The sequence below is a fragment of the Lepus europaeus genome, chromosome 12 (genome assembly GCF_033115175.1).
Source record: "Lepus europaeus isolate LE1 chromosome 12, mLepTim1.pri, whole genome shotgun sequence".
Lineage (NCBI taxonomy): Eukaryota > Metazoa > Chordata > Mammalia > Lagomorpha > Leporidae > Lepus > Lepus europaeus.
In genome coordinates this window covers 87,954,124-87,963,865 of record NC_084838.1, presented here as the reverse complement: position 1 = coordinate 87,963,865, position 9,742 = coordinate 87,954,124, and the positions used below count along the sequence as shown (strand labels likewise).

At 36.3% G+C, this 9,742-nt stretch overlaps 1 pseudogene; it reads left to right on the top strand.

Moving 5' to 3' along the window:
• Positions 1 to 8,609: 8,609 nt before the first annotated feature.
• LOC133772124 (U2 spliceosomal RNA) lies at positions 8,610 to 8,688 on the top strand (annotated as a pseudogene).
• The last annotated feature ends 1,054 nt before the right edge of the window (positions 8,689 to 9,742 follow it).

The window sequence follows — 9,742 nt, the reverse complement described above, 5'->3', positions numbered from 1 at the left end:
ACCCAGTGTCAAGATGATACAATCTATCATTCAGCAGATCCTAATGGTCCCCGTTACCAATCCATGCCTGAGAACAATGCCTGCTTTAGTGCCAAGCAGACTTCTGTTGACCTGGGTGTGCAGTCTTATACTCCAACCAACATCACCAATAGCATTGGGCAGTGAGTCCACCTCAGCAGCAAAGAACAATCAGCAGGATGAGATTTATTCCTACTCCCAGGATTCACTGATTTTGATGGGCTTAAGGCTCCAGAAGTGATTTAATATCATGGCAATCATGGGCACAGGACAAGGAGTTCAAGACTGCCACAGATCAAGGAAGATGCTTGTAGGGATAAACTAACCTCTCTTAGGCACTTCCTAATGTATACTGAACAACATGTAAACTGCAGATTTGGGACAAATTCGAGCTTGAGGAATAAGATAAGGCTGAATCAAGAAAACATACCAAAATCAGGCCTGAGACAAACTACAACTTAGGGTCCTATGTAGTACCAAAATATCAGAGTAGATACAGTTTCCAAGAAAATAAACAGACTGCTTAGAATGTCTAGAAGGTCAACCTCTCATGAAGCCAGATTACTATAACCAATTTTTCAGTGTTTGGGAAATATTGTGCACAACTACACATCAAGAACCTCCAAGGAACCTCTACTGAAGGGTAAATAAGTTGCCAGAAACAAATCATCAAGAAATTGAAATATCCAAATGCTTGGATGAAGATTTCAAAATAGTTGTTTTAAGGAAACTCAACAAATTTCTGGAGAACATGGAAAAACAATTCAATATTTGGAGAAATTTGATAGAAACACAGAAGTAAATGAACAAATCAAGCAGAAATCCTTCCACTGAAAATCATATTAAATGAAATTAAAGATGCAATATAGAAGCATAAGTAGCAGAATAGATTAAAAAAAGAATCATTGTGCTCAAACAATAGCTATTTGACAATATAGTTGGGGCAGAAAAAATAATCATGAATCAAGAGGAATGAAGAAAGCTTAGGGGCCGGCGCCGTGGCTCACTTGGTTAATCCTCCACCTGCAGTGCTGGCATCCCATATGGTCCCAGTTGCTCCTCTTCCAGTCCAGCTTTCTGCTGTGGCCCAGAAGGACAATGGAGGATGGCCCAAGCGCTTGGGCCCCTGCACCAGTGTGGGAGACCAAGAAGAAGCACCTGTCTCCTGGCTTCGGATCGGGATAGCTGCAGCCGTTGCAGCCATTTAGGGGAGTGAACCAACAGAAGGAAGACCTTTCTCTCTGTCTCTCTCTCTCACTGTCTGTAACTACCTGTCAAATAAAAAAAAAATAAAAAAAGAAAGCTTATGGGAAACTTGGGATAGCATGAATAGAGCAAATATATGAGTGATTGGTACTCAAGAGATAATTGAGAATTTCCAAAGGGGCAGAAAGCATATTCAGTGGCCTAAATTCTCCAATTAAAAGATAGAATGGTTCCAGAATTGTGGTATAATGTGTTAAGCCACTGTTTGCCATACCAGCATCTGATATCAGAGTGCCAGTTGATATACTGGCTGTTCTACTTCCAGTTAGTCTCCCTTCTAATGCATGTGGGAAGGTGATGGAAGAAAACCAAAGTGCTTGGGTCCCTTTCACTCACGTGTCTTCTGGTTGTCTTCTGGCTGTGGCCTGGCCCAGCCCTCTTTGTTATGGCCATTTTAGGAAGGAACCAGCAAATGGAAGATCTCTCCTTCTCCTTCTCCTTCTCCTTCTCCTTCTCCTTCTCCTTCTCCCTCTTTCCCTCCTTCTCTCTCTGAAACTCTGCCTTAAAATAAATGAAAAGGTAAATATATTTTTTAAAAAAGCATAGAGTTATTAGGCCGGCGCCGCGGCTCACTAGGCTAATCCTCCACCTTGCGGCGCCGGCATACCGGGTTCTAGTCCCGGTCGGGGCGCCGGATTCTGTCCAGGTTGCCCCTCTTCCAGGCCAGCTCTCTGCTGTGGCCAGGCAGTGCAGTGGAGGATGGCCCAAGTGCTTGGGCCCTGCACCCCATGGGAGACCAGGAGAAGCACCTGGCTCCTGCCATCAGATCAGCGCGGTGCGCCGGCCGCAGTGCGCCATCCGCAGAGGCCATTGGAGGGTGAACCAATGGCAAAGGAAGACCTTTGTCTCTCTCTCTGTCCACTCTGCCTGACCAAAAAAAAAAAAAAAAAGCATAGAGTTACTGAATGGATTTAAAAACACCGCTCAATTATATGCTACTTACAAGAAATTCACTTTGCCTTTAAGCTACACGTAGACTGAAAGTGTAGGATGGAAGAAGATATTCCATGCAAGTGAGACTCAAAAGAAAGCAGGAGTAGTCACACTTCAGTCACATAAAATAATTTAAGCCAAAAGCATAAAAAGAGAGAGGGAGGTTCATTATATCATGATAAAGAGCTCAATCAGGCGAGAGGAAATAACACTTATAAATACATATGTACTCAATATTGAAGCACCCAACTACATAAAGCAAGTATTATTAAACCTACAGGGACATAGATTCAAATACAATGATAGCATTAACATCCTAACATCAGAAATGGACAAATCACTTTTACGTAGAAAACCGACAAAGAAACAAGAGTTAAATTACTTGCTAGATCAATTGGATCTTAAAGGCATTCAAAGTACTTTCCTTCCATGACCATTAGAATATGAATTCTCCTCAACAGCACATGGAACATTTTTTAGGATGGATTTTATGGTAGTTCACAAAACAAGACTCAACAAATTTAAAAGAATATAAATCATATTAAGCATCTTTTGTGATTAAAAGTGTAACTACATGGCCGGCATCGTGGCTCAATAGGCTAATCCTCCACCTTGCGGTGCCGGCATACCGGGTTCTAGTCCCAGTCGGGGCGCCGGATTCTATCCCAGTTGCCCCTCTTCCAGGCCAGCTCTCTGCTGTGGCCCGGGAAGGCAGTGGAGGATGGCCCAAGTGCTTGGGCCCTGCACCCCATGGGAGACCAGGATAAGCACCTGGCTCCTGCCATCGGATCAGCGTGGTGTGCCGGCCGCGGCGGCCATTGGAGGGTGAACCAATGGCAAAGGAAGACCTTTCTCTCTGTCTCTCTCTCTCACTGTCCACTCTGCCTGTCAAAAAAAAAAAGTGTAACTATATAACAAGATATTAATAACAAGAAAAACTTTGGAAACTATACAAATACATAGAAATAAAAATTTACTCCTGAACAACCAATGGATTAAGAAGGAAATTAAAAACTTTCTTGAAATGAATGAAAATAGAAACACAACACACTAAAACTTATAGGATGTAGCAAAAACAATACTAAGAGAGAAGTTTATAGCAGTCAATGCTTGCATCAAAAAAACAGAAAGATAGCCAATAAAAAATTTGTCACTGCACCTCAAGGAACTAGCAAAACAACAAATCAAACAGAAAATTGATACAAGAAAAGAATTCAAATACATAGAATAAGATACGAAAATGGAAATACTATGGCTGACATGACATAAATACTAAGGGTTTAGGGATTGTTATGAACAATTATATAAGTACCTATTCTGTAGCCTAAAATAAATTGACAAATTCTTGAACACATATATCTTACAAGATTGAGTCGTGAGAAAATAGAACACCCATGCAGTCCAAAAATGAGTAATGAGATTCAATCTGTAATAAAAGTCTCCCATCAAAGAAAATCCTAGAACCAGGTGTCTTCTCTGCTAAATTCTATCAAACTTTGAAGAAAAATTAACACCAATTATTCTGAAATTATTTTTAAAAAGAGAATAGATGCCACAAAGCTGGCCCTATAGTTTAACATCTTCAGAAAGAAAATGTTCAGAGGGCTTCAATGGTGAATTCTAGCAAGGATTCATATTAAGACAGTCAGATGAACAGATTAAGAAAATTTTCTGAAAATAAAAGAGGAAAACATTTTTATGAGTCCAGTATTGCTCTGTTATCAAAGATAAAATAAAAGCTTAGTAAGGAAAGAAAAATATAGACTAATATATACAAAAATCCTCATAAAATGTCAGCAAGTTGAAATTGGAAATATCTAAAAATATGTCACAGTCAGAGGAATTTTCCTGAGAATGCAAATCTGGTTCAGTGCTTGAAAAATAAATCAATAAAATTTTATAGATGGAGAAAAAGTATATAAATTCCAGTATCAGTTCATCATAATATTCTTAGAAATTGTGCATAAAAAGAAGCTGTCAATTTGATAATATGGCCCATACAAAATATATACAATCAATGTAATGGTCAAAATAGAATACTTTCTCTCTAAGATAGGAAAAAGGAAGGATATTTGCACTTGCTACATCTATTCCATCTATTCAAAATTATACTATAGATCTTACCTAGCACAAACATAAGAACAAAAAAGAAAAGAATAACATTTTAGAAAGGAAGAAATATAATTACCTCTATTCATAGATAACATGATTGTTTACATAATAAATATAAATATCTCCATAAAAAGTTTTAAGACAAACTATGTGACATCAGCAGAGTTTCAGCATATAAATCAATATATATACGAAAACTGTATTTTTCTATTTAATAGACATAATTTGAAAGGACATTATTTAAAGGACCATTCATAATACAACCAAAAAGGATAATTATTTAAGCTTAAACCTAATAAAATATGTACATGATTTGAACAGTGAAAACTATAAAATACTGAAGCAAGGAAGCAAATGAGACCTATGTATGAATGAATTAACAGATATACTATATTTTTTTAATTTGAAGGCTAAAGATTTTTAAGATGACATTCTTCCAATTGATCTATGGATAAAGCATAATATTAATCTAGGTATTTTTGTATAAAAGAACAAGCTTATTAGGAAATTCATACTTAATAGCAAAGGAACTAGACCAGCCCAACCAATACTGAAAAATAATAAATTTGGATAATTCAGACATTATATGACTTCAAGATCCACTCTAAAGCAATAATAAATGAGACAATGAGTTATTGATGAACAAACTGCCTAGACAGTCCAGAAATAAACCCTTGAGATATGATCAATTTGTTCCTAACATATGTGCAAAGAAAACAAAGACAAAGACAAAACAAAAACTCAAGCATACCTAAAATATTAAGAAAATTTAGCTCAAAATGAATTATAGAATGATAACACTAGGTAGAACTTAATATAGTGATAAATCTAATATAAAACTGAATATTGTTAAGATTCTAAAAGAAAACGGGAGCAAATCTTTGAGATCTTGTGTATATATTGGCTCATATTTATCAAATATGGTCAATAAATAATGATAAATGAGACTTTATTAAAATTAAAGAATTTATTTTTGGGCTTTGAAAGTTATTCAGGTAGTAATAAAAATGACAGTTTGGATTAAATAATTGCAAATGCATAATTAATAAAGGACTTGGCTCCAAAATGGATAAAGAACATTTTACAACTCAATAATTAGAAAACACACAACCTGATTTTTAAAAGGGTTAAAAAAATAAACACATAGGTAAAGAAAACCTTTGAGTGGGAAAAGCACATGAGGAGATGGCTCAATTTTATTATGAATTAGTGAAATGCAAATTACACCATGATATTGTACCACTATATACATATTATAGAGGCTCAAATAAAAACTATGACAGTAACAACACAAATAGAAAATACTGAATGATGATGATGATATAAATCAACTGGTGCTCACACATATTGCTTATGAGAATGAAAATGGTATAGCAATTTTTGGAAAAAGTCTAAGTTCCTTGTAAAGTTTCATATATATTTATTGTAAACCATCAATTCCATACTTCAGTTTTTTTCTGGGGCAATGATAAAACCTTTTGGTAAAAACCTTGTGAGTTATTCTATTTATAATAATCAAAAATCAGAAATAATCAAAATGTTCTTCAACTGATGAGTGAATTAACAAACTGATACATCCATCCAATTTAGCGGTCTATCGGTACCAACAAAAACCAGAGAGGAATCTAGGATGTGTTATGCAGTATGAAGAAGCCACAGTCAAGGCTTCAAACTGTATGATTCTATTTATTGGAATCTGGAGAAGGGAAAATCTTGGACCAGTAACAGGTTGGGAGTTGTCAGCGGTAGCAGTGGGTGGAGGCATGAAGGGCTTTTTGAGGCAATGGAATCATGATATTTTGATTTTGGTCCATGTAGATGTGTAACCTCTACCAAAATAAAAATATCATAGTATTAGGGAAGAAATAAAAAAATTGAAGCAAAAAATACAAAAGATCAGTGAAACTAAGAGCTGTTGTTTTTCTGAAAAAAAAAAAAAAAGGTACACCAGTTGCCCAACTAACCAAATATAAAAAAGAGAGAGAAGACCAAAATCAGTAAAATCAGAGATACAAAAAGAAATGTAAAAACATATACCACAAAAATGAAAATGTAAAGAAATGATCAGAAAGAACTGTACGTTAACAAGTTGGGAAACCTGGAAGAAATGGATAGATTTCTAGACACATACAATCTACCATAATTGACTAATGAAGACATAGAAGGCCTAAACAGACTGAAAACCATGACAGAAATTCAATCAGTAATAAATAGTCTCCTAACAAAACAATCCCAGGACTGCATTTAAAGAAATAACGTCAATTATTCTCAAGCTATTCAAATGAAATGAAATGAAATTGAGGGAATCCTCCCAAACTCCTTCTATGAAGTCTGTATCTTCCTAAACAAGAAAAATATACAACAGAGAAAGGGAACTGTAGACCAATATTCCTGATGAACATATGCACAAAAATCCTTACAAAATATTGGCTAATTGAATCAAACAACACATCAGAAAGATCATTCACCCAGACCAAGTGGGATTTATGCTGGTATGCAAGGATGGTTCAACATTCACAAATCAATCCCTGTGATACATCACATTAACAAGCTGAAGAACAAAAACCATATGATTATCTCAATGGATGCAGAGAAGACATTTGGTAAAACAACAATGTTTCATGATGAAAAACTTAAACAAATTGATTATAGAAGGATTATTCCTCAACACAATCAAGGCAATTTATGACAAACCCATGGCAAGGATCCTACTGAATGGGGAAAAGCTGGAAGCCTTCCCCTTAAGATCCGGAACCAGACAAGGATTCCCACTGTCACCATTTCTATTTAATATAGTCTTGGAAGTTTTAGCTAGAGCCATTAGGCAAGAAAAAAAAATCAAAATGATACAAATTAGAAAGGAGGAAATTAAGCTATCCTTATTTGCAGATGACATGATCTTAAATAAATACAGGGGATCCAAAAGACTCCACTGAGAAATTGCTGGAACTCATAAAAGAATTTGGTGAAGTGGCAAGATATAAAATCAACACAGAAAAATCAATAGTCTCTTTATACACAGTCAATGCTGTAGCTGAGAAAGAACTTTTAGGGTCAGTTCCATTCACAATAGCTCCAAAGAGAATTAAATAACTTGGAATAAATTTAACCAAGGATGTCAAAGACTTCTATGATGAAAATTACAAACTACTTAAGAAAGAAATAGAAGACATTAAAAAAAATGGAAGAATCTTCCATGTTCAAAGGATTGGAAGAATCAATATCATCAAAATGTCCATACTATCAAAAGCAATTTACAGATCCATTGTGATCCCAATTCAAATACCAATGACATGCCTCACAGGTTTAGAAAAACAGTCACTCACGCTAAACTTCATATGGAAACACAAGATACCCCAAATAGCTAAAGCAGTCTTATACATCAAAAACAAAGCCAGAGGCATCATAATAGCTGATTTCAAGACATACTACAAGGAAGTTATAACCAAAACAGCCTGGTACTGCCACAAAAACAGACTTGTAGATGAATGGAACAGAATAGGAGCTCCAGAAATCCATCCAACTACAACCAACTTATCTTTGATCAAGGAGCTAAAACCAATCCCTGGAACAAGGACAGACTCTTTTAACAAATGTTGTTGGGGAAATTGGGTCTCCATGTGCAGAAGTGTGAAACTAGACACATACTTTACATCTTAATATAAAATCTACTTGAAATAGATCAAAGATCTAAATCTATGATCATTTAACATCAAATTACTGGAGAACATTGGGGAAAGACTTAGGCAAAGAAAAACATAGGCAAAGACTCCTTGAAAAAGACCCCAGAAGCACAGGCAATCAAAGCCTAAGTTGACAATTGGGATTACATCAAGCTGAGAATCTTCTTTTCTGCAAAAGAAACAATACAGAGAAGAAACAACTGACAGAATGGGAGAAAGCTTTTGCAAAATATGCAACTGATAAAGGGATAACATCCAGAATCTATAAAGAGCTCAAGTAATTCAACAACAAAAGATCAAACAATCCAATAAAGAATTGGGCATTTTTCAAGAGAGGAAATTCAAATGGCCAACAGACACTTGAGAAAATGCTCAGGGTCACTAGACATCAGGGAAATGCAAATCAAAATCACACTGAGATTCCACCTCATTCCAGTCATAATGGCTCACATATGGACATTAACAAAAGACAAATGCTGGCAAGAATGTGAGGAAAAAGGTACCCTGAACAACTGTTGGTAGGAATGTTTTCTGGTCTTGCCACCCATTCCTGGGAATTTAACCAAACCAAAGAGAGATCAGTATATGAAAAAGTTAATCGCTTCTCAGCCTTTTGGCTAAGATCAAGTGTAGTATCTGTTCTTATCAGTATATGAAAAAGTTATCAGTACCCCCCGTGTTCATTGCAGCACAATTCACAATAGCTAAGAGATGGAATCAAACCAGATGTCTATCAACTGTTGACTGGATAAAGAAATTATGGTATATATACACTATTGAGTACTACTCAGCTGTTAAAAAAAAATTAAAAATGAAATCCTGTCTTTTACCACAAGATGAACTCAGCTGAAAACCATTATACTTAGTGAAATAAGCCAAGCTTATTATATCCCTGATTGGATATAACAAATAGAGTTTCTGAAATGTAGTGTATTGGAGTGAAATGGACATTTTGAGATTTGATGATTATTTACAGCTCTTATCTCTTCTGTTGTTCTGTTGTTTTTTATTTGTTTGTTTTTCTCTTCACACTATTTGTTGAGCTTTTTTACTTAGTGTAGGGTTAACTATATGATCATTAATTAAACTGTGAATAGATCTTTGTAAAAATTAAGAATGAGAATGTGAGAGGGGTAAGGAGCAAGGGTTGGAGCATGGGCAGGAGGCACAGTCGGGGGTAGTGTCACTATGTTCCTAAATCTATATATATGAAATACATGAAACTTGTATAACAAATAAAATTAAAAAAAAAACAGGTCATTAAAATTGTGGGATCATAACATTCACAACCATTAGGTTAACAAAGATATGAAACAGAGTTTGACAAAAAAAAGATATTTGAAACAATACCGATGCACACAAACATTTCTTTTTCTTTTTGTTTTTTGATTTTTTTTTTTCAATTTTTAAAAAAATTTTAGGGCCGGCGCCATGGCTCAACAGGCTAATCCTCCTCCTAGTGGCGCTGGCACCCTGGGTTTTAGTCCCGGTCGGGGCACCGGATTCTGTCCCAGTTGCCCCTCTTCCAGTCCAGCTCTCTGCTGTGGCCAGGGAGTGCAGTGGAGGATGGCCCAGGTCCTTGGGCCCTGCACCCGCATGAGAGACCAGGAGAAGCACCTGGCTCCTGCCATCGGATCAGCGTGGTGCGCCGGCCGCAGCGCGCCATCCGCGGAGGCCATTGGAGGGTGAACCAACGGCAAAGGAAGACCTTTCTCTCTGTCTCTCTCTCT